Source organism: Trachypithecus francoisi, unplaced genomic scaffold (assembly GCF_009764315.1).
Source record: "Trachypithecus francoisi isolate TF-2019V2 unplaced genomic scaffold, Tfra_2.0 Lachesis_group4, whole genome shotgun sequence".
Classification (NCBI taxonomy): domain Eukaryota; kingdom Metazoa; phylum Chordata; class Mammalia; order Primates; family Cercopithecidae; genus Trachypithecus; species Trachypithecus francoisi.
Window position 1 is genome coordinate 75,773,765 of NW_022681469.1, and position 25,407 is coordinate 75,799,171.

The 25,407-nt window shown below is 37.6% G+C and overlaps 1 long non-coding RNA gene across 1 annotated transcript; it reads left to right on the forward strand.

Annotated features, from left to right (window-relative positions):
• The first annotated feature begins 955 nt into the window (after positions 1-955).
• LOC117072466 lies at positions 956-25,407 on the forward strand. Its single transcript, XR_004432806.1, has 3 exons — positions 956-1,052; positions 24,463-24,514; positions 25,239-25,407. It is a non-coding gene; the product is annotated as an uncharacterized LOC117072466 (long non-coding RNA).

Below are 25,407 nucleotides of genomic sequence, written 5' to 3' on the forward strand. Positions count from 1 at the left end.
TTTGGAGGTCTAGGACTGCTTATACTTTTCAACACGGCAGTGTTCAAGTGCTGAATTATTCACTGAAGCCCTGATGTCATTACAGTCCTTCAGGGACCCCAGGACTCCAAATACTGCTGAAGTCAGATGGTCAACAAAAGGTCTCAGGATGATCCATCGAGGAAAACACAGGCAACAGCAAATTGTTCCTAAGCAACGTCTGGTTAATTCTATACAAAAATACAAAGAAGCTGAAAACTGTTTGCTCCAATTAGCACTGCAGTGTGGCACAAAGAAAAATATATGGACTTTGCAATTCATTGGCTGAGTTTTAATCTTGATTGTTCCATTTAATATCTGTGTGAACTTGGGTCAGTTTCTTAACTCAAGTGTCAATTTCTTTATTTAGTTAATGGTGATTAACTACTTGACATTCAGGACTCTTTGGGGGAATTTATTTATTTTTATTTATTTTATTTTGTTTGTTTGAGATGGGGTCTCACTCTGTTGCTTAGGCTGGAGTGCAGTGGCACGATCTCGGCTCACTGCAACCTCTGTCTCCCAGGTTCAAGGGAGTCTGTCATCTCAGCCTCCCAAGTAGCTGGGATTACAGGTGCATGTCATCATGCCCAACTAATTTTCCTATTTTTTTTGGTAGACAGGGGGTTTCACTACGCTGAGCAGGCTGGTCTCAAACTCCTGTGATCCACCTGTCTTGGCCTCCCAAAGTGCTGGGATTACAGGCGTGAGTCACTGTGCCCAGCCAGATATGGCAGAGTTTCTAAGACATTTATGTGGACAGGCCAAATACCCAGCTTTTTGTTTTTGTTTTGTTTTGTTTTTTCTTTTTATTGCATTTTAACTGCAATGATTTTCCTATGGTACAGACTCACTCTCTGAAACAAACCGTCCCAGGCTGTTTTGTTAAGGGTTCATTGCTCCTGGCAGTTTGGCCTGAAGAAGGCACTGTAGGAGAATTTTCTCCCTGTCGTGAATCACAGCCGTGGAATTACAGACAGCTTTCATTTCTAAAGGCCGTCTTGAAGAAAATTAAACCCAAAAGATCAAGAAAGGTAAATAGGCATTCTATGGCACTTTTCTTTAATCTCCTGCTTACAGTTTCAAAGAATTTTGCTCTTCCCTTCATTGGAAGGAGACCTGGGTATCAGGAAATGATTTTAGAACCATAGGTTTCTGTCCTGTGGTTACATAATCCGGAAGGAAAAAAACAACATTGCAGTTAGTTTCTCTCTGTGTAGCACTGAAATGGACAATTTCATTAGTAATTCCATTCATTCAATTTCCCTTCTTTCTTTCTTCCTCCCTGTTTGTCTTTCTCTCTCTTTCACATTCTCTCCTTTTCTCCCTTCCCTTATTGTCTCTTGTCCTCATTCCCGGGTGTGGTTTTGTTTTTGTTTTTGTTTTGCCCCTTCGTGGCTAGGATCTCAGTGTGAGCATGTACTTATGTAGAGTACATGTTGATATATTCTTGGGTACTTTCAACAACTGACAAGAATAGTGTTTGTTGTCTTTCTAGCAATAGATTAGAGGTGAGAGATCAGGACCAAGCTAGGATCAAAAATTACCAAGAGACAGGAGAAAAGCCTCCAAAATGAGACATGCATGTTTCTGCCCATCCCAGGCAATGCCAGAGAAGCCTAATCATGCTATCTGGGTTACAGGTGTCCAATGCACTTTTGCACATAGTCAGACATATCCACCAGTATGGTCACACAGTTGCTCCCTTCTGGAAAATCATAAAAGAGTTAGGTATTGAGATAATATGGCTGAATAGGTAACCATACAGACTAATGCATAGAATCAGACATGCCAGAGTTGGAATTCCTCCCTGCCACTTAATATTTTCTGAGGCCCAGTTAGCGCCTTTGTAACTAGGAGCAATAATTGTTTAGTACAATGTCAGGCAGCTGGTTAACTTTTAATAAATTGTAATTATTATTATAGTCCCACCCTGCTTGAGTTCTAGATTTCTGTAAGTGACTGACTTGTAGACCCTGCACATTCCAGAAATGGTTAGACACACACGTCTAACAAAAATATGTGAGCGTATGAATAGTTATTCAATGATATTCCAGTTGCAACCCACTGAAGGAAATCTGCCCATTTGTAGACATGGGACACATCTAAATAAATTACTACGGGCCCTCTTTCAATGTGTGGATATTTGATTTGGTCTCCAATAATTCTTAAATATTGTTTTTTCTGCACTGGAGCAAGGTTGACTCACTCAACATATGCTGTGTCTGTATCTTATTTAGATATATGTGGTGCTTGAATTTGAGCACTTCAGGGATGGCAAAAGTGGGGTGTGTTTTTTTTTACACCTATGGCAGACAATAATAACCAACCAAAATATTCTCTCCTTTTGAGCCCAGACTCAGCCGCAGAGTTCTTCTTAGTACAGTGTAAGGACTGTTACTTCCAATTGCTTAGAGTTGATAGGCAAGGTGAAATACATTTGTCATCCTTGGATTTCATTCTCAATCCTCTCACAGGTTCTTGATCTCGAATTATGTAAATAAAAAGCTGAACGGAATTAGAAGGCAGGGTTGCCGGCACAGGATTTCACTTTTGGTTTTCTTTGGTCAGGAGAAGCATAGAATTTTGTCATTTGTTCAACAAATATTTATTGAGCTGGACTCTGTATCTGCTGTGGATTCAAAGGTGAATAATGGCAAAGTCTTGGTCTTCATTGGGAAACTCATGAGTCTGCACATTAAGATACCTGGGGTGCTTTCAAAAATACCACTCCAATTTCCACATCCCCTTTTAAAAGCTTTAATAAGCTAGTTAGGTTAAGTACCTCACTTATACTGTGTTGTAAATGCCTGTCTGCCAGTCTCTACCACCAGGCTGTAACCTCCTTAAAAGAAGGAACTATAATCTCTTCAGTTTTTTAAAAGGCTCAGGTAAAATTTACCAATAGTGAAATACACAACTTTAAAATGGATAATCATATGAATGTTTACAAGTGTATATACCCTTGTAATCAACACTCTAATCAAGGTAAACAATACATTTATTACCCCAGAATATCTTCATGTTTTCTTTTGTCTCTTTCTAGTAAATTCCTATCTCCCACAGGCAACCACTGTACTGTTTCTATCACCATGGGTTAGGTTTACTTGGTTTTGAACTTCACAAAAACAGAATTATACAGCATATATTCTTATGTGTTTGGGGTCATTCTCTTGACGTAATATTTTGGAGATTCATCCATATTTTGCATATATTCATAGTTTATACTTCTTTATTGCTTAATCGTGTTCTATCCTGTGAATACACCAAAATAAATATTTATCCCTTCTCCTAGCAATGGAGATTTGGGTTATTTCCAGCTTAGGGTAATAGTAGATGTGAGGATTAGTTTTGTGTGTTAACTTGGCTAGGCTATGTGTATCCAGATATTTGGTCAAACATCAATTTAGATGTTGTTGTGGAAATATTTTTTAGAAGTAATAAACATTTAAGTTAATAGGTTTTGAGTAAAGCAGATCACTCTCCATAATATGGGGCTTGTTCTCATCCCATCAGTTGAATGCCTTACAAGAAAAAGACTGAGGTCCCCTGAGAAAGTGGGAATTCTGCCATCATATTGTCTTCAGATTCATGACTGAAACATTAACTCTTCCCTGAGTCTCCAGCCTGCTGGCTTTCCCTGCAGATTTCAAACTTATTAGTCCCTATAATCATCTGAACCAATTTCTTAACATATTTTTTCTCTCTCTTTCTATGTGTATATAACCTACTGGTTCTGTTCCTTTGGAGAGCCTTGACTAATACAATGGACAAATATTCTGTAAACATTCTTGCTCAAATCTTTTTTGTGGGCATGTTTCCATTTCCCTTGGGCAAATGTCTAGAAGTGAAATTCAAGGTCAGCCACTTTACTATTACAAGAAAGTACCAAACTATTTTCCAAAGTGATGTACATGTTTTCACTTCTACCAGCAATATGAGAGTTTCGATTGCTGTCATTCTTGTCAATAGTTGGTGATGTAAGTCTTTTTAATTTTAGCCATTCTGATAGGTGAATAGTGATAAGCCTCTGTACTTTTCATTTGCATTTCTCTGAGGGCTAATGATGTTAAACAGCTTTTCACTTGCTTATTTGCTATTTGTGTATCTTCTTTCGTGAACTGTATGTTGGAAGAGTTTGTCATTTGTTCCCTTTGTATCTCAACTACTAGCATTTAATAGTCACTCAGTGTATACTGTTTTATGAATGAATGAATGTTATATCGTCTATCAGTGATGATTCCAAAATGGTTATTAAACTTTTGTGTTATTATTTTTAATGCTTATAAAGTACTCAGCAATGGTGCCTAACACATAGTCAACACCCTGCAGTTGGTAGCTATTAGTGCCATCCCTATTTTGACTATGAGGAGGTGAGGATTGGAAAAGTTGTGTTACTCAATCAAGGTCTAGTTACTAATTATCAAAATTGCTGCTGAAATCTGGACTTCTCAAATCTGTATTTCATGTTTTGAGTTTTTTGTTACCAGTCGCTTGACTAAGTATTAGATTAAGCATTAACTGTGTTGTTTCATTCATTTTTTAACTCTTATTTGTAGCAAACCTGACATGGAAAACATAATGATGCTAATTCCTTTACATGTTTAATTTATTTAATTCTCACTATAACCCTATCATAAGGAAAATACTATTATTTTTATTTTATAGACGGTTAAACTGTACTATAGACAGGTTATGCAATTGCCTAGTATCTCACAGGTAATTAGAGGTGGAGGCAGGATTCAAACTCAATCACTTCCATACCAATGCCTGTGTGTTTTGCTTTGTTTTTAAACCATTATACTATCCTGTTTCTTATGACAAAATTAATTTTGGACATGTTGATTTTGAGGGGCTCATGGGATAGCAGGATGGGGATGTCCAATAAATCCCTGACAGTTAGGAGAGAGTTACAGGAGGATGGGGATATAGAAAGAGCGTGCACTTGGTAACTACAGTGCAAGACCGTATTAAGAAAGTGGTTAAAGTGCCTGAAATATTGGAAGATGGAGGAATTTCACTAGATTCAATGCCAGAAAGTTCCATGGGAGACTCCATTTTTAAAATGGACTTAACCTTGTTCACAAGAACAGGTCAGTAATGATTAAATCTTACAGTCTGTTTTTAAGAAATTGTACAATATTTTGGTTGCTGTTTGTTATTCGTATCTAAGACAGATGGACCTAGGTTGCCTGCCTAGAGGTTCTAGGAGCTCACGGTTTCTCTAAAGACCCCTTTTCTGTTTACTAGAAACCCTATGCGCTCTCTTCGGGGCTTCTCAGGCCAAGCTGATTAATCCTTCCTTCTGCTCAAATTTCACTCTTCTGAAAAGGGAGTTTGAGGAGCAGGGAGTGAGTCACTAGCTCCAAGATGGCAGCAAGGAGCCCTGGTGTTAATCTGTGTTATCTTAGCTCCTACAGGGTGAGTAATCACGCCTGGCCAAATCTCACTGGGGAAAACAGGTGCAAGTTTCCAAAGGAAGGCTTTGTGACCATAATAGGTGTTTAGCTGAAATCCAACCTATATTTACTCCTTGCAACAGAATACTTGAAGAACCATGGTTTACAGGAACATACAGGTTCCCTAAAAACTTATCTCTTCCATGATGATGGAAACAGAGCAACGTACCCAGCCTGGACCTGGGGACTATCTTAGCTTCTGAGGGCTTGCACAGCAGGTCTAAAAGCCAAAGCCTGCCTCCTGACACTCCAGAGAGGAAGTATGTGACACAGAGTGACTAAGCCAGGCCCTGCCCACAGGGTTGCACACATAAACATGTTTTCCAAGCCCTTTATACACTCAGCAGGGAACACACCGTTCTCTCTGGGAGGTTACCAGAAACTTATAAGAGAGTCTGGTCAGTGCCAAGAATAGACAAGCAAGGCCTCTCTCCTGCCTCGGAAGGGAACACTGTGTGGTGCTGAGTTGTTACTGCCCCTTTGTGCTCCTCTAGCTTGCCTAAAGCAAGCCTGAAACTGTTTCCCTGCACTGCTCAATCTCTTGATCAGTTGAAAAATTATTGCTGGAGGTCGCTATACCTGTTTGGGCACCTGTAATCTTGTTGTCCAAACCCAAATGCAAATATTTTCCTTCTGCTTGCATTTGTTTTGCATCTCAGAGACTCAGGCCATGGATCTTTTAGGTGGAACCCAAGGAAAATAATCAACAAATTTGTTCATTTGCCCAGGAAGAGTCTGAGTTCTTCTGTTCTTCGTTAGCTCTCTGCTTTAGCTTCAGCAAGGATGGCAAAGGTTACTTGAAATTCAGCCAGTACAGGCAATGTTGAGAAAAAACTTGACTCTTCTCTTTGATGTACAAGATGTCTCTCCAACCCCTTCGCCAAAGTTTTCTTAAATCCTTGGTGTCTTCAACTTGGCCCAGCTCTAAAATTAAATATTTACCATGTTTTTTCCTCTATAATAATACTGGGAAGAATCAACCATCCGTTTTTAAATAAAAGTCTCGCTTTCTTCACCCAGGCTGGAGTGCAATGGCATGATCTTGGCTCACTGCAACCTCCATCTACCAGGTCCAAGCAATCCTCCTGCATCAGTCACCCGAGTAGCTGAGACTACAGGCGCAAGCCACCATGCCAGGCTAATTTTTGAATTTTTAGTGGAGACAGGGTTTCACCATGGTGGCCAGGCTGGTCTCGAACTCCTGACCTCAGGTGATCCACCTGGGTTGGCCTCCCTAAATGCTGGGATTACAAGTATGAACCACTGTGCCTGACCAGTTTTTAAATAAAACACTTTAAGTGAGTTATTCACATATCCCTTGTATTTATATAGGGTATAGATTTTTTGTTTTAAAGCTGTTTGAATCGTTCTCCAAGTTTCTGAGACTCAAATGCTTTTTTGGCATATGAAATTGCCATTAATCAACATGCATTCATAAGGTATCAATTCCCTAAAATGTAGGTATTTAGTCCATTCCATCCACCCCTCCATCCATCCATCCATCCATCCATCCAAAAATTTTTGTTTGAAGTCCCTAAAATAACCAACCATCCTTTATATGACTGAATTTGAGAACCTATGGCAATTAACAGATGATAAATGGCACACAGATCCTTATTGTTTATTAAGCAACTGAAAATAGAAAGGCTCGGGGGGAAATGATACTTGTAAATGTTAGAGACTTTGCCGTGGAGAGATTTCACCAAACATATGCAACTACAAAATATAGAACGTCAAACCCAGGCACAATAAGCTCATTCTGGGCTTAGGACCTGCTAATTGGTTTCACATGTGTGTGGAACCAACCCAGGACTGGATTCCAATATGGGGAGAGAAATGAGGTATTTCACTGAATGGTATGACTGAGTTAGACTGAAGGAACTCTTATATGACACTGCACTATGACTTTAATCAGCATTAGTGTTAGGATGACATTTTGCTTAGAGGGATACTGATGGTAATAAAGAAAAGTGGCTTTACTCCAGTTCACCATTTCCTAAGCATGACCTTGAGCTATTCATTCACTTTATGTAGTCATTTAGTAAATATTTATTGAGCCCTATATAGGCCAAGCACTCTGTGAGGTGATGGAAATTCTCCTGCCCTCAAAAAGTAACAGTAATTATTATTTGCCATCTACCTCCCTAAGGCATAACCATGCCCATCTTTCAGAGTTGTGTGTAATAGGATACTAAGTGGAATTTTTTTGTTGTCTCGTAGTTGTCTACTTGGCTCCAAAGTTAGAGACAAATAGGTGAAAATTAGGGGACAAATAGATGATTGGTAAACACCGATCATTAAGAGGCTAATTCATTCTGCTACTCTGCTTACCACTGTACTCACTAATCTTGAGGGGACTATTGAATTGTAAATATTCAGCCTCAGAAAGGGTTCTGTGTCTTTTCATTTTACTCTTTCTCAGTGCTCCTTATGCATAATCCAATGGGGTATTCCGAGGAAAATATTTTTAATGACTGGGGGGTGCCTGCAGTAAGTTGAGCCTGAAATCTCGTTTTTCAGTTGGATACCTACTCATATCATGGATCTGTACTATTCCTTTTGCTTACTCCAGCAGTAGGAAAAAAATATAGGGACAGAACTCAGGACAGAGAAAATGAGCAATAGGGCAATGAGGCACACTCCCATTGTCTGGTAGAAAAGAGATGCATGAGTCTTCCATAGGTCAAGTAGACAGGACAAAGGTACCAGGCTTGAACTATTGTGATGCAAGTCCATCCTAGACTGTGACTTACTAAGAGAAGAGCCCCCCAGCAGCAAAAGCTTGTAAGGTGAGTTATGTAGGAAACTAAGAGAGACTGGAAGAGGTCTACAGGGGCTGATTTCCTATGAAAGGAGGTTGTGCAATGAAGAGACTGCCTGCTACATGGAGGACAGAGGTCACAACAGCAACTGGTAAGCAAAACATTTCTGTTGTCTTTTGAGAATTCTCTCTTCTTCCTCAACATAGAAAAGGGCTCAGAAAATGCAAGAGGGAGGGGAAAGAATTAAGAGTAGCCTCCTCTCCCTGCCACTGTATCCTGGGGAGGAGATGGACGTTTGAATTGGACAAGAAACTGAAGTGGATGGCACTGGATTGCATATTTTCCAAACTAAAAAGTTCAGAAAATTGGCATTTGCAGGAGAAGCCATGAAGTCTTGGGAATGGGAGATTCGACAGAGCATGTTACAACCACAGTAGGAGAAAAACAAAAGCTTCTCAGGTTTGAACCCTGCTGAGTTCACAGTGTTCAATAAGTTGCTGACAAATGTAAAGTGCTTAGGCAAGTAGGTAGTGCTCTGCAAATGGTAGATATTATTCTGGTCACCTAGAGAGAATAAATGTTCAGAAAATGTCTACATATGTTTCTCTATCAAAGAGCGAATAAGATATTCCATTTGTATTTTTTGCTTTAGATAAAGCATAGTACACTTATTCTGCCTTCAAGTCTTCATTTCCCCCACGAAGGAAGGTTTTTCTGTGTTATTTGACTATATGCCTTTTGCTGCACTGGGCACTTGCCTTCTTTGACCTTTTATGGACAGTTGCACTTTACCCGCCAGGGATTGAGGAGATTACAAAGGTCATCTAACTATCTAATCTCGTTTCCAATTTGGTTAAGATAAAATATTATTTTATTACTGGAAAAATACTTTGTTATTAAAATCAAAGTGTCTTGTGCTGGTTTGCAAACAAAGTCATTTCTACATGCTAATAACCCAAAGAGGAGACTAGATGTGGTGAAGTAGAAGACACAGGACACTGGCTTTGGAGCCAGGGGACCCAGAGTGGCTCCCAGTAATGTGATATTTTATGCGTTTTCCAACCCCATGCAGCATCCATTTCCTCACCTGTAAAATAGGAATTTTGACAAGGACCACACTGAGTTATTGTGAAGAGTAAATAGATGATTATAGAAAACATGTCACACAGTGCTAGGCACATAGCTGAAGCTTGTCCTGTTTCCAAGGTTACAGAGTCAGAAGACACCCCTAAGAAGAATAAGGTACTGTTGTGCAGAAGGAAGGCATTGGGAAAGTCAAAGAACACCAGAAGTAGTGAATTCAACATTCATTTACACATTTGACCAAGGGTGGTGATCATTTATGCAGCAGTATTGAGGTGATCCATAGAAAGTCATGATGACACTATTGAAGCAAAATCACAATATTGGTATTTTCATATGTATCTCATGATGTATATAAATACTCATATTAACACCCATTGTTTAAAAACTGTTCAGAATTCAGAAAAGTTTAAAAAATCATTTAAACTAAATATTACATATATTGACTATAACTTACATTTCAAAATGTAAACATTAACCATCTATTATCATTATAATTTGAATTATCTGGATAACAAGCAATAAAAAAGTACATAAAATAAAGTAAACATTGTATAAAATGAAGAAAATGAATCCTGAAAATTGAAAACGAATTAAGTTGGATTTTCTGGCAAATATGGTCTTAAGAACAATGTGTATCAATGGTGTTATCTTTGATGATGAGCCTCATTTTGGGGCAAAATCTTCTAGCCACTATAAACAATGTCCATAATTTACAATAGACAGAAAAACAGTGAAGAGACAAAAAGCAACTAAGTCCAAATGTCTTCCTCTGGAACTTTTATTTACAAATAATTCCATCTCTTTGTGATAGTACAAAGATGATCTTTTAGAAATCTTTATTTCTATTAAAGACTACAATATTTTTATTGACAGCTGTAGTTTTTGTTATTAAGGCCCAGAAGTCAGCTTACTGGATGGCTGGTTCTTAGCTTTTGCCTTCCTTAAAACAAAACAAATCCATCAGACAGGCAAGAGCTTCTACCACTAAACACTGACTGTTTTAGCTATCAATCTGATACCATTGGAGGCAGCCTTATATTGAGAGTAAGACGGACTCCTTTTTCCTTATAATTCTCTTTTAGGGAGGGCCTATTTAATTAAATATTCAGGGAAAACTTTTTCTTTTTTAAATCTTCTTTCAGGAGGTAGAACTAGGGTGAATTTAATCTGAGAAAATTTGGGTTACTGTCCCAGTCGTCTTTGCTTTCTAGCTCATAAGGCCTCTCTTTTAATGTTGGGTTTAACTCTCTGGTACTTCTCAAAGCAGAAATAATTCATGTCTCAGGTTTAAAAAGTATTAAAATATTGATATCACACTAACAAAATATTGGTGTTTGGGTACGTAAGAGTATGTAGTATGATCTACTAGAGTTCTAGAATGTTGAAAATTGATGGTGCAATTGCTAATTAAAATTATCTTGCTCAGAAGATTTTACTCCATTAAACTACACTTTTTAGAGTAACTCACTTTGGTTTAAGGCACCTGTTCATAGGATCTCCTTAAATATATGAATATTGTCTTAGGAATTACCCTTTTAGTCATTAATAACTGGGCATAAATCACTTATCAGCCAGGCAGTCAAGAACAGGACCCAGAATAAGTCTTTTTCTTTCTTTCTTTCTTTCTTTCTTTCTTTCTTTTTCCTTAGGCTGGAGCAGTGGAAAGAGAGCTATGCACAAGGATGAGGAGAATATTTCTGATTGTGGGACAGGACCCTGGGAGGGAGGTATAACAGACTGGTCTTGGAAAGCCTGCAGCTGCATCAGGAAGGCAAAGCATGCTTGGAAAAAAATGCTGACTGAAGTCAGGCAGAAGCTGGAGGGTGGGCGGATACCTTGTCTCCATAACTGTATCTACATTGGGCACTCTCTTCTTCCAGAGCATTTGCATAAGTGCATCTGAGAAAATAGATGGCAAAAAAAATAGCCTATGCTGTGAACAGCTCGAGGATGGGGGAAAATCATGCGTAATATGTGCTAACTATGTGAAGAAAAGCACAAGTTAATATGATCACAAAAATATTCAGAAAAACATAGGGTGAAGGAGGTAAGATAAGAGGTAATGAAATAGTGAAGTATGGGCTCCTGTGCAAGGGAATATCCTGAGACAGACTTTTGAAGAGAAGTTGGATGTGGGCTGATAAAGAGGAACTGTCACTCCACATTGAGGGAGTGGTCTTTGCAAAGGTGGTAGCTTAGCTTGGATTCCTAAGAAAAGAGTGTGAGGTTCATCTTACGAGCACAAGCTTTATTGTGGAGTATAAGTCCAAAGAAGCAAGTGTGACAAAAAAGGAAGGACAGGAAACAAAAGGTCTTGTTATTGAGCTCTGGTTATAGGAAATTTAAATGGTTACTCAGTTACACTGAACATCTCCAGAGAGATTCATGAATTCACAGCGTCTTAGAAAAATTCTTTGGTGGGAAGAAGGGCGAACAATCTACCTACTGGCTTCTTTCCATCTCCTGCTTCATATGCCTACTTGACCTAACAAAGTGTTAACTTGCACATCTTCCCTCCAGACAGCTGCTTGGTTAGTAACTAACTCTGACTTAGTTACTGGAGCTGCTGCGGTTTCTGCTGTGTTGAGAGGTATGGAGGCCATGTCAAATCCTGTTTTTTTCTCCCCAGGATTTGCAGGGAAGGCTGCAAAAACCAGGGTGAGGATGCTGAGTCTTCTGAGTTTCATGACCATTGAAATGGCATGAGTCAATCAACTATTGCTGAGCTCCTCTGATCAGGACTGTGGGCTAGCAACAGTCCGGGGTTGAGGGCAGATGAAGCCCAGGAGGATCTGAGGAAATGTACAAGATAGGTCTGGAAGAGTGAGGAAAATGGATGGTGAAAAACTTAGCATATCTAGAGGGATTGAGGCCTCAACAAATGTGTAACTTAGTGTATGTAGTATTGGAGTGACATTCTAGGAATGGCCAAAAGCTAGGATTTCATAGGCTGATTTGGGTGAATTTGAAATGTGTGCCCATTTTGTTGTGCTTATTATGACTGATCCTATAGGTTTACCTATTCAATGATCATCTGAACTTGCTTCTTAAACAGCTGAGTCTAGAAAGCTAAAACTAGCACTTTTCAGACTTTAATGAAGTTAGAGTTCTGGATATGATTCAGGTTCTACCGAAGAGACGTATTCATGATAACTGAATTTAGAACTGAAGGAAGTGGGGGAGAGAAGCAGGAGCTGTGATGGCAGTAGTTGCTGGGTATGTGGCCAGCAGCCACTATGGTACTTCCTATCATGGCAGAGTCAGCTGCTCTCAGGGGTGCCCAGTTGTGTGGTGTGGCTTTGGACATTTCTCCTGGATGCTCAACCTAGAGACTGTTTATGTCTCAAGTGATTTGTAAACCTTTTAATGCTCTGTGAAAAAAAAATTAATCCCTTTTGCCTAAACCAGTTAGAGTGGATTCTTTTTTTTTTTTTTTTTTTTTTTTTTGAGACGGAGTCTCGCTCTGTCGCCTGGGCTGGAGTGCAGTGGCCGGATCTCAGCTCACTGCAAGCTCCGCCTCCCGGGTTTACGCCATTCTCCTGCCTCAGCCTCCCGAGTAGCTGGGACTACAGGCGCCCGCCACCTCGCCCGGCTAGTTTTTTTGTATTTTTTAGTAGAGACGGGGTTTCACAGTGTTAGCCAGGAGGGTCTCGATCTCCTGACCTCGTGATCCGCCCGTCTAGGCCTCCCAAAGTGCTGGGATTACAGGCTTGAGCCACCACGCCCGGCCGAGTGGATTCTATTCTGAGGAAATGACCATTAACATAAAATTTTTTAAAGGTTTGCTGGAGAAGTTTGGGTGGGGGGCGGAGAGAGAGAAATATAAAAATAGAGATATAAATAGCAAAATGGAAGGTAGAGCTATTAATTCTGGCTCTTAGATAGTGGGCAACTCAGTATCCACAATTATTAAACCTGATTGTTCCTCTCAGCGCACATTCATATAGATACCATACATGAAGAATATAGAAGAACCCTGAAGGTATCCAAATGAAATTTACTTCCCAGTCTTCATTAAACATTTAGAGAACTTCAACAAAACATGTTGCATGTTAAGGACTTTAGCACCTAAAAATGAGGAAAGATGCAGCTTTTGATTTTAGACATCTGTTGTTTTCAAGGGAAAGCCTTCTGTATCCCTGCACACTTTAAGCAGGTAAATGTTAGGTCGCTGTATCAGCTCATGGACTCTGCATAACTTCTGATGTCCTTCTGGCAAACCTTGATCCCTTATTGCGTCATGTGACCTCCTCTCCCCCAGCTCGAGCTCTGCCTAGCAGGTAAGTAAAAGGTCATTTTCAAGAAGCTGCAGTTAGATAAGTAAAGAACAACTTGCACCTAATTTCATATTTTATCTGAAGGTGTGTGGAAAGCAATAGACCCAGTAACATTAAATAACTGGTTTACATCTAAATGGTTTTTGACTAAAACCTTAAAGCTAGACCTATCAAAGGGCTCAACAGAACAAAAAGTGCTTCCCTTTAAAGAATTCTGTGTCCTTAGGTTTATGGTACAAATGGAGTTTCTTTCAATAACTTTAAGAGGAAAAATTACTTAAGACTGGTAACTTAAGACTGAAGCTATGTGAAAGAAGTAAAAGTGACATTTGAAGTAATCAATTATCCAAGAGGCTTTTTAATAACATTTCACTGATCAGTCTTGATATTTCTCACCAAAAGCAAGGATAGTTATTTGCAGAAGTCTCAACCCAAAGTAAACTTATATTGGCTATGCTGAAACAATTTAAAAGATATGAACTGTTTTCTACCTCCTTACTATTTTAAGTATCATCAGCAGCATTCATATTACCTGGGAAATTGTTAGAAATTCAGTCTCAGGCCCTACCCTAGACTTACTGAATCAGAATCTGCATTTTGACATTGCCAGGTGATTTTTAAGCACATTAGAGTTTCCAATGTCCTGTTCTAGATGCTGTAAAATTATTCATAAGGTCACTTGCTGAAATGATTCCATTCAGCACTTAATATGTTATGGCAAATGTCCATTAAGGATCAGCAAATACTTATTTGTGTCCATATTAGTGATACTATTATATGGGTTTTTAATTTATGTTATAAGGATTATTAATTTAGTCAATATTTGTTCTAATAAAGGGCTCTGATTTTTTTTTTGAGACGGAGTCTCGAGGGCTCTGATTTTAAACCATTTTATCCAGTAGTTTTTCTTGAGCTTCCCAAGGTGGTGAACAGTCTCTGTTTTCTTCTTATATGTTCTTGTAGCTAATTGTTTTAATCATCTTTTTATTGTTACTTCAGCCTCAAAGATGGGGTTACTATTTAAGGATTCTCAAAAAGCCTTCTAATATACCCTCAGTGTGGTCTGGCAGACTCTGTCTACCCAACAGCCATTTCCCCATTCTTCTTTGTTTATAGAGCCACAGTTTGCTTGTGTTATAATGTTTTTAGTCCTAGTCTAAGAAAATCATGATGATCTTATGTTCCTTTGCCATATACTCAATTTTTCATTTTTGTTTATAGCTGAGGGTGATCACATGACTGAGATCTGACCAAAATGGGATTAAAATAGAGGCTTATGAGAAAGTCTTTGTTCCTTAATAAAACAGACGAGGGCGAAAACGATAGCTTATTGGCTCATGTGATCCCTTCTTTCAGCCTACATACAGACAGGATGCTTGGTGTGCTATGACAGCCACCTTGAAACCATGAAATCGTAAAAACAGGGACAAAAAGTCAACTTACTGAGAATGGTAGAGAGGAAGACTAGGAAGACCCAATTCCTAGTGACAGGATTAAGTCACTACTTATATCCTGAACTCTGTATTCAGAGTTCAGAGTTCAGGTTTTGTAAAAACAAAGCAAAAAAGAAAAGTAAACAGAAACAACCCTATCTATTTGTTATTATTAATTTACTTTGCTATTTGCTGCTGAAAGTATTCCTAACTCTTATAAATAAGAAGGACTAAAGAACTTACCGTCATCAGAGATTTACTCTGTAAGAGAGTATGGTTGTTGAATACGTGACTAGTCTATGTAGTGAGGCAACACAGAGTGGAAGACTATCTGGATTTTGTTATTGGCTCCTGTACTTCGCAGCTGTGTACAAAGCACACCTTGCTTTACAGAACTTTGACTCTCTATTTACAAGGTCAGTGTCAATTCCTAGTGCCTTTTTTTTCTGGCAAAAGGGAAATGGGCTAAGTTCTAGGAATTTTCCCTAATGTAAGTATATGAGGTTTTCTAAAACTTTCTAGGGAGTCAAATATTTTCCTTGCTATTGGTTGCTTCCTATAAATTAGGTTTAATCACAGTATATTCCTAGTAGCAGGATTTTGATTTTTAAAATGGTGATTTTTCTTTCTCTTTTGGGGATGAAAAAGAAAAATGAAAGCTTTAATGATATTTTCTTTCAAAGCAACCGCCTTATTTTTCAAGATAAACAAAATACTATGCTAAATTAAGACCAATTTTCTGAAATTAGATTTTAAAAAGGGATTTCAAAAAGCCACATCTAAGACTTTTGAGGAAAATGGAAACATTATAAGAAAAATAACAAAGTAGCACTTGTAGTATTTCAGGTCTAGTAGACTTTAGGTAAAATTTAATGCACACTTTTCAAACTGGTTGACTTTAATAGTCCACAGACATCCTGGCTGAATCCACCAAGGTTTTTAACCATTTGAATGTGTTACCAATAGTTCATTTTTTCTCATCTTACCTTACACTGTCTCCATACCCTGATGTGCTTCAACTCAGAAGCACTGGAACTCTCTTGATACCAAAGTTGTGTTATGGTATGTGATAAGGTTGATTATGGTGGGTGTTATGGGTTGAATTGCATCCACCCCAAAAGATGTTAAAGTCCTACCTTCCAGGATCTGTGACTGTCACCTTATTTGGAAATAAGATCTTTATAGATGATCAAGTTAAGATGAGGTCATTGGGGTGGGCCTTAATCTAATATGACTAGATTCATATAAGATAGACATAGAAACAGAAGGAAGAGAAGGTGGTGTGAAGACACAGGGAGAGCACTGTCAACAAGTGAAGTAACTCTTCAGGCTTCTGATGCTAAGAGAGAGAGACCTGGAAGACATTCTCCCTCACAGCCCCCAGAAAGAATCAACTTCTCTCATACTTTAATTTTGGACTCCAAACTTTCAGAACAATACAGTTCTGTTGTTTAAGCCATCCAGTTGGTGCTTTCTTATAGCAGTCCCTGGAAACTAATACAGTGAAGGAGGACCTCCATGATTACATTCTGAGATAGGAGCTCCTAAGCATTGCAGCATGAAAACCAGTGCTTAAAAGCTTAAGCAGTATTTTTCAAAATATTGACCTTTAAGAAAATACATTCAGTGGGAACTGAGATAGGAAACAAATCTGAATAACAGAACACATTTCAAACTTTCAAAATTGTGTCTTCCTCTTACTGTGGGTCCTTACTCCTGAATGAAGTTCACCACACCTGGCTTCATGTTGCAGAATATTTTTTTTTTTGATGCCTGCCTTATCTGACTTCCAGTCATGCCCTGGAATTTGAGTGTCTCTCAAACATAAAAATCAAAAAATATATTGTAAAAATGTCTATACTATGCAAAGTAATCTACAGATTCTACGTAATTTCTAACAAGATTCCAAAGACATTTTTCACAGAAATAGAAAAAAATCTAAAATTTATATGAAAACACAAAAGACATCAAATAGCCAAAACAATCTTGAACAAAAAGAACAAAGCTGGAAGCATTACACTATTTGATTTCAAAATGTACTGCAAAGCTATAGCAATCAAAACAACATGGTCCTGGCACAAAGAAAGAAATATGGACCAATGAAATTGAACAGAGAGCCCAGAGATAAATTCGCCCATTTACAGTGTACTGATCTTCAACAAAAGTGTCAAGATCACACAACTGGGAAAGGACAGTCTATTCAAAAAATGGTGCTGGAAAAACTTGATATCCATATGCAGAAGAATGAAATTGGACCCTTATTTCATCCCATATACAAAAATCAACATAAAATGGATTAAAGACTTAAATGTAAGATTGGAAACTGTAAAACTATTAGAAGGAAACCTAGAGACATTGACATTGGTCTCGGCAAAGATTTTTGGGATATGACCTCAAAAGCACAGGCAACAAAAGCAAAAAGAGATAAATGGAATTACATCAAACAAAAAAAAGCTTCACAGCAAAAGAAGCAATCAACAGAGTGAAGAGAAAACCTATGCAATGGGAAAAAATATATGTAAATCATACATCAAATAAGGAACTAACATCCAAAATATATAAGAAATGCAAACATCTGAATAGCAAAAAAAAAAAAAAAAAAAAAAGTTAAAAAGTGGCAAAGGATCTGAACAGAGGTTTCTCCAAACAGAACATATGAAAGGCCAACAGGCATATGAAAAGGTGCTCAACGTCACTAATCATTGGGGAAGTGCAAATTAAAATCACAATAGATATCTATCACCTCACCTCTCTAAGATAAGCATTTGCAAAGATGTGAAGAAGAGAGAACCCTTGTAGGCAGTTGGTGGAAAGGTACATTAGTGTAGCCTTGGGGAAAATAGTATGGAGGTTCCTCAAAAAATTAAAAATAGGACTACCATATGATCCAGCAATCTCACTTCTGAATATGTATCCAAAGGAAATGAAATCAGTGTGGTAAAAAGATACCTGCATTTCCATATTCATTGCAACATTACTTGCAATAGCTAAGACAGGGAATCAATTGATGAATGAATAAAGAAAATGTGGTATACATAATATAATGGAATATCATTTTGCCTTAAAAAGGAGGAAATCCTGTCATCTGCAACAAGCTAAGTGAAAAAAACCAGGTACAGAAAGACAAATACTGTACGATCTCACTTACACGTGGAATTTTAAAAAGTTTAACTCATAGAAGCAGAAGGTAGAATGGTGGTTGTCAGGGCTGGGACTGGGGGTGGGAGCGGGGAAGCGGGGAATGGGGAGTTATGGTCAAAGACTACAAAGTTTCTTTTTTTTTTTTTTTTTTTTTTTGAGACGGAGTCTCGCTCTGTCCCCCAGGCTGGAGTGCAGTGGCCGGATCTCAGCTCACTGCAAGCTCCGCCTCCCGGGTTCACGCCATTCTCCTGCCTCTCAGCCTCCTGAGTAGCTGGGACTACAGGCGCCCGCCACCTCGCCCGGCTAATTTTTCGTATTTTTAGTAGAGATGGGGTTTCACCGTGGTCTCAATCTCCTGACCTTGTGATCCGCCCGCCTTGGGCTCCCAAAGTGCTGGGATTACAGGCTTGAGCCACCGCGCCTGACCGACTACAAAGTTTCAAATAGACAGGAGGAATAAGATCTAGTGATCTATAGTACAGATTGTGATTTTAGTTAATAATATTGTATTGCACACTTGAAAGTTGCTAAGAGAATGGATTTAAATGTTCTCATCACCAAACATGAGAAATATGTGCAGAAGTGACAGATGTATTAATCTGATTTAATCATTCCACTGTGTATACATATATCAAAACATCATGTTATACACCATACATATATACAATGTTCACTTTGCCAATTAGAAATAAAAGTTATTCATATAAAAGAAAAAGAAAAGTAAATAAAAATAAAATAAAATTCAAATTCATAACCCAAATTTCCCTAGACCTCTGCCTCCTCTGCATATAACATGTTTGAGTCTTGCCTAAACTCAAATTGGACCTCCACAGTCTTAGCAAAACTCTTTTAGAAAGTGCAATAATATTTCTTAATAATCTGTCCCAGGTTATCACTTACCATAAGAAAATCCTTTTTCGAATTCTCCTTGAAACCATAGTTCAAAACAAATGTGTTTGTTCTGGCATTATTTTTGGTAGAGAGAAGAACTATGTGATAAGATAAACCTTAAGATAAATCTATGTCTATTGGGGATAAAAGTTTTAAGTTATTCTACTCTTCACAAAATAACCCTAGTTCTTCTAATCTTAAAGGTTTGAGCTTTCCACTTTTAGTTATTTGAATTTTGGGGAAACGACCCCTCATCAATTTCTCCATGTTAAGATTTAAATCATCAAACTGGAAATGAATTTTTTACACATCAAGTGAAAATAAGTGGTATACATTTTCACAGGAAATTTTCCCACAATAAAATTTCTAGGTAGAAGTTCAAGTCCTTGTGCCTGAGCTCCTTAGATTAAAAAACATAGCAGTTATTTAACACTCCTTTGAAAGAGAAAGTATGAAGACATGGTGAAACTATTTTGCTTATCACATTAACATTCCTTTGAAAAGAAACAAAGAAAATGACATGCGGTTGGGAATTCTTCAGTTTAGCTCTATAGAGATTTTTAAAAATGTTTTCACTTTCAAAGGCACTTTTATAGAGCTATAAAATTGCCTCTCTCCTCTCCAGGTTATGCTGTACACAAATGCAGTTCTAATTTTTATCAAATGCTCCTTTGATCATTCAGCTTCTTTGTCAAACTCAATAATGACTTACAGTGTTTCAGATCATGTCTACACTTTTCAAGACCCTTGATAATCTGCCTCCATCCTACCTATCCCACATGCTATTTCACATTTCTCTATAATAATCTTTGTTATTACCTTACTGCCTTTCTCTATCCCTGTCAACTGCAACACATATGGGTTTGCATATAAAACACAACACACACACGTGAACACACACACACACACACACTCTTCATGCATATTCTGACCCTGGGACTTTTACTTATGCGTTTTTCCTTTTTCTGATGTCTACATATGTATATTTTTTTCTCTTAGCAGCATCTAAACTTCTTTAAAAGTCACCACAAATTCTACTTTCTTCTAAGAAGCTCGCCTGATGACCGTAACCTACATTATGCATCCACTTTTTTTTTTTTTTTTTTAAATAGGGTCTTGCTCTGTTTCCCAGGCTAGAGAGCAGTGGTATGATCACAGCTCAGTGCAGCCTTGGCCTCCTGGGCTCAAGCAATCCTCCCACTTCAGCCTCCCAAGTAGCTGGAACCACAGGATCATGCCACCATGCCCAGCTAATTTTTATTTATTTATTTATTCATTTATTTTGTAGAGAGAAGATCTTGCTGTGTTGTCCAGGCTGGTCTCAAACTCCTGGCTCAAATGATCCTCCCATTTCAGCCTCCCAAAGTGCTGGGATTAAAGGCATGAGCCACTACTCCTAGCCCACTTTCTTATTTCTGTTACTTATTTAGGGTGATACTGTCCGAGACTTGCCTAAATACCATGTTATTGTGTGTCTTTTTTCAATGAACATATAAACTGTGTTGCAAGTTTTAAGCTTTCTTTGCATCTCCCACAGTCCTTCCTGGGCATACAATGGAGCATAATCAACAAACATTCAATTTCAATAGCCCTCTTTGCACCTGTCTATAGAGTGCTGCAGCAATGACTCAACGCACAGCACCCCCACGAGGAATCCTAGCTGCCAAAACACCGGAAATGGTGTATGGGTGTCTACACTAGAACCCTGGGAATCATTCTTGATAGTTTACTTCTATTTACCAAGCATATCCAGTCAGTCACCAAGTCCTTTCAAATAAATGTTTGGAGCACATACTTTAAAAATTGACATAGACGATAAACTATACATATTTAAGGTGTGAATTTGATATGTTTATATAACCATCACAACAATCAAGAAAATGAATGTTTCTACTACCCCCAAATTCCTCATACTCCTTTTTATTCCCTCCCATCCACTTTTCCCCCACCATCACATCAACCACTGATGGATCAGGTTCTCTCACCAAAGATTAATTTTCATTTTCTAGAATTTTATATAAAGGGAATCACAAAGTATACACTTTTCTTTGTTCTATCTTCTTCACTCAGTGTAATTAGTTTTAGATTCATCCTTGAATTATGTATATCGATTATTTTTCTCTTTATTGCTGAGTCATATGTCATCATACAGATACATAAAAATGTGTTTATCTATCCACCAGTTGTTGGGCAATTCACTTGATTCCTACTTTGGGATACTATTGGAAAAAATAATATAAACATTCACATATAATCTTTGTATAGATATATTATTTTTTCTTCTTCTGGATATCTGGAAAAACCAGAATATGTGGTAGATGTATATTTAACTTTTTTCAAAAAAAAACTACCAGACTATTTTTCCTAAGTAGTTGTATATTCCCACCAGTAGTACATCAGAGGTCCAGTTGCTCCACATCCTTGCCAGCAAGTGGTATAGTCAGACTTTCAAGTTTTAGTCATTCAAATATGTATGTAGTGGTACTCCTATTTTTTATTTGTGCTTCCCTAAAGACTAATAATGTTGAAAATGTCTTTATAACATTATTTGCCATTCACATATCTTTGTTTATGAAGTGTCTAATCAAATTTTTGACTGGCTTTTAAAAACTGGATTATATGTTTTCTTATTGCACTTTGAGAACTTTCTACATATTTTGTATAGAAGTCCTTTAACATATATATAATACACAAATATTTTTCCAGACTGTAGCTTGCCTTTTTATAATGTCTTTCAAAGAGCATAAATTTACAATTTTGATCAGATCTAATTGATAGTTTTTGTTTTCTTTTTTCTTTTTTTTTTTTTTTACAATAGATTGTGCTTTTGTGGCATGTCTAAGAAATATTTTCTAATCTAAGAATGCAAATATTTGTGTTTTATGTTTTCTCCTAGACGTTTTATAGTTCTAGATTTATACTTAGGTCATTGATCTATTTGGAGTTACTTTTTGTATATGTTGAGATTGAAGTGTACTTTTTTCCTATATGGATATTGGATTGTACCTAGCTCATTTGCTGACAAAACTATCCTTCTTTTGTTGAATTGCTTTTGCACCTTTGTCAAAAATCAATTGTCTGTATATGTGTGGGTTTATTTCTGAACTCAATTCTCACCAATTGATTTTTTTTTGTCTTGATGCCAAAACCACATGGTCTTGATTACTACAGCTCTATAATAAATCGTGAAGTCAGATACTATTACTCTTTCAACTATGTTCTCCTTTTTCAAATTTGTTTTGGCTCTTCTATATCTTTTATATTTCCAGAGGAATTGTAGAATGAGTTTGCCAATTTTCACTGATAAGCCTACTGGGATTTTTATTAGGATTTCGTTGAATCTAAAGTGTAATTTGAAGAGAATTGATTTTTTAAAAAATAATAAGTGCTTTGATCTATAAATATATCTCTATTTATTTGCATCATCTTTGTTTACTCTCAGCAATGTTTTGTAGTTTTCAGTGTACAAATCTTTCATCAATTTTATCCAGAAGTATTTTGTGTTTTTTGATACTACCAAATGGTATTTTATTTTAAAAATTATAATTTCCAATTGTTCATTGCTAAAATATATAAATCTGATTGTTTTTTCATGGCGATTTTGTACTTACAACATTGCTAAATGCACTCATTGTTTCCTGCAACTTTTTTTGTGGATTCCATAGTGTTTTCTATATACATGATCACACTGTCTGTGAAGAAAGACAGGTTTACTTCTTCTTTTCCAATTTGTATGCCTTTTTTCCTTTTTTTGTGATTCATTATACCGATTAGAACATATAACACAATATCAAATAGTAGTGGTAGGAGTAAACATCCTAGCCTTCCTCCTAATCTTAGGGGCTTTTCAATTTTAACTCTAAATGGTCACTGAATCCTTCATCTCCCTCCGTATTTATCACTACTATCTTATCTTGGGTTACCTTATTCAGTCATCACAAACACCAAACAGAGCTCCTAGTGCTCATCCTGGGTACTCCAACCCACCTCCGATTTCTTCCACGTGGTGCAGCCAGAGTGCTATCTTCAAAACTTAAATCTGATCATCAAAACCCATGGATAGATTCCTATTACTTTTCTGATAAAGACCATTGCTCTTAATTTGGTTGACTGGGCCACTTATGATGGAATATCACTTAAAATATCTTAAAATTTCCCTCTTGTCCCACTCTGCATCTTAACCACAGCACATTGGCCATTCTTTTTTTTTTTTTTTTTAATTTTTTTTTTTTGAGACAGAATCTCTCTCTGTCACCCAGGCTGGGGTGCAGTGGCGTGATCTTGGCTCATGGAGTGCAAGCTCCGCCTCCCAGGTTCACGCCATTCTCCCAATTCAGCCTCCCGAGTAGCTGGGACTACAGGCGCCCGCCACCTTGCCCAGCTAATTTTTTGTATTTTTAGTAGAGACGGGGTTTCACCGTGTTAGCCAGGATGGTCTCGATCTCCTGACCTCGTGATCCACCTGCCTCGGCCTCCCAAAGTGCTGGGATTACAGGCGTGAGCCACCGCGTCAGGCCACATTGGCCATTCTTAAGTTCCTCTGACTCACCATGATTCTTCCTGATTCTACCTCCGGGCCTAGGGATATGTGATCCCCTCATCTCAGGAACACTTTCCTCAGTGTCTGCTTTACCTGATAAGCCTCTATTTCTCCTTTCTCAGAGAAGCCTTTGCTCAATCCCAATTACTAGGTTAGGCACTCATTTGTTTAAGATCAGAATAAGCTGTACTTTTTGTTTTATAATTTTGAAGACTGAAAATGTATTGAAATAATATTATTTGCTTTGCTCTTATCTCTGTAGAAATTTCTTCCCCTGTCCCAGTCAAAATCATAGTCAATCTTTAGTGGGTTTTTTGGCTCAAGGACTTTTACGTTGTTGAGTTAAAAGAGGGGACACTAGGCTGGAGAGCTTGAGCTCCCTTGTTTAATTTTTTAAAATAACCTTTTTATTTTAAAATGTTCAAGATTTACAGAAAAGTTGTGAAGATAGTATGGAGAGTTCCCAAATACCTCATGCTCAGTTCCCCAGTTATTAACACTTTACATTAATGTGGTACATTTGTCATAGTTAATGAACCCAATATTGATATATTGGTATGTTATTGATATATTATTGATATATTTATCATTATTAGCACAACTCCATGTTAGTAACTAAGATCTGAGTCTTAGGTGTGTTCATTGCTACTGGGGTATCATTATTTCAGAGACGACAAAGCAAGAAAATATATGTGTATATAATCACATGTATATATACATATATTTATGAATGTTTTCATATTTCCATATGTATCTTTTTATATACTACACTAATTATGAGTTCATAGTTATGTTTCCAGCTCTAATCCATTATCACTTAGATCATTCTAACCTTTTCCCCTTGCTTATCTATAGCTTTCCACTTCAACAGTGAGAAACCTGGCTTCCATATCTGTCATCCATAAATGTAAGTATTTAATTCCAGTACACATGTGCACTGGTTGCAGAATAGAAGCAACTTTATCAACTAGTGTGCAGTGCTTATGTGCAATTCCTTTTGCCTTTAGTCTTAAGACTCCTCTCATTTCCAAAATCACTTACGTCAGCACCTTTTCCCCCACCCTCTGCAGTGAGTTGGTACATACATTAGTAACACACATTCTTTTCTCATATTCTGTATTCCATTCTGGGATCTCTCTGACTTTCTAAATGATTTTAAAAATTTGCATACATTAAGATTCATTCTTTGTGATGTAAAGTTCCATGGTCTTTGACATTTGCATTGTGTTATGTATTCACCACCACAGAATCATACACGATAGCTTCACTGCTTTAAAAGTCCCATGCTTCACCTATTCACTTTTCCATGCCTCCGTTCTGAATCCCTGGCAACCACTGATCTGTTTACCATCTCTCAAATTCTGCCTTGTTCGTATATCATATAAATAGAATCATACAGTGTATTGACTTTGAACTGGCTTCTCTCATTTAGAAAATACATATTTAAGAGTTATCCATGCCTTTTAACATCGGCTTGAGTGCTCGTTTATTTTTATTGCTAAATAGTATTCTATACATATTCCATCTTATTAATGTATAATTTATTGATCAATTCACTTAATGAAAGACATTTTGGCTGCTTTTCATTTTTGGTAATCATTAATAAAACTGCTGCAAACATTTGCTTACAGATTTCTGTGTGGACAGTTTTCAAATCACTTGGGTTAATACCTATACCTAGAAGCATAATCGCAGGACTGTATGGTAAGATTATATTTAACTTTAGAAGAAATTGCCGGCCGGGCGCGGTGGCTCAAGCCTGTAATCCCAGCACTTTGGGAGGCCGAGATGGGCGGATCA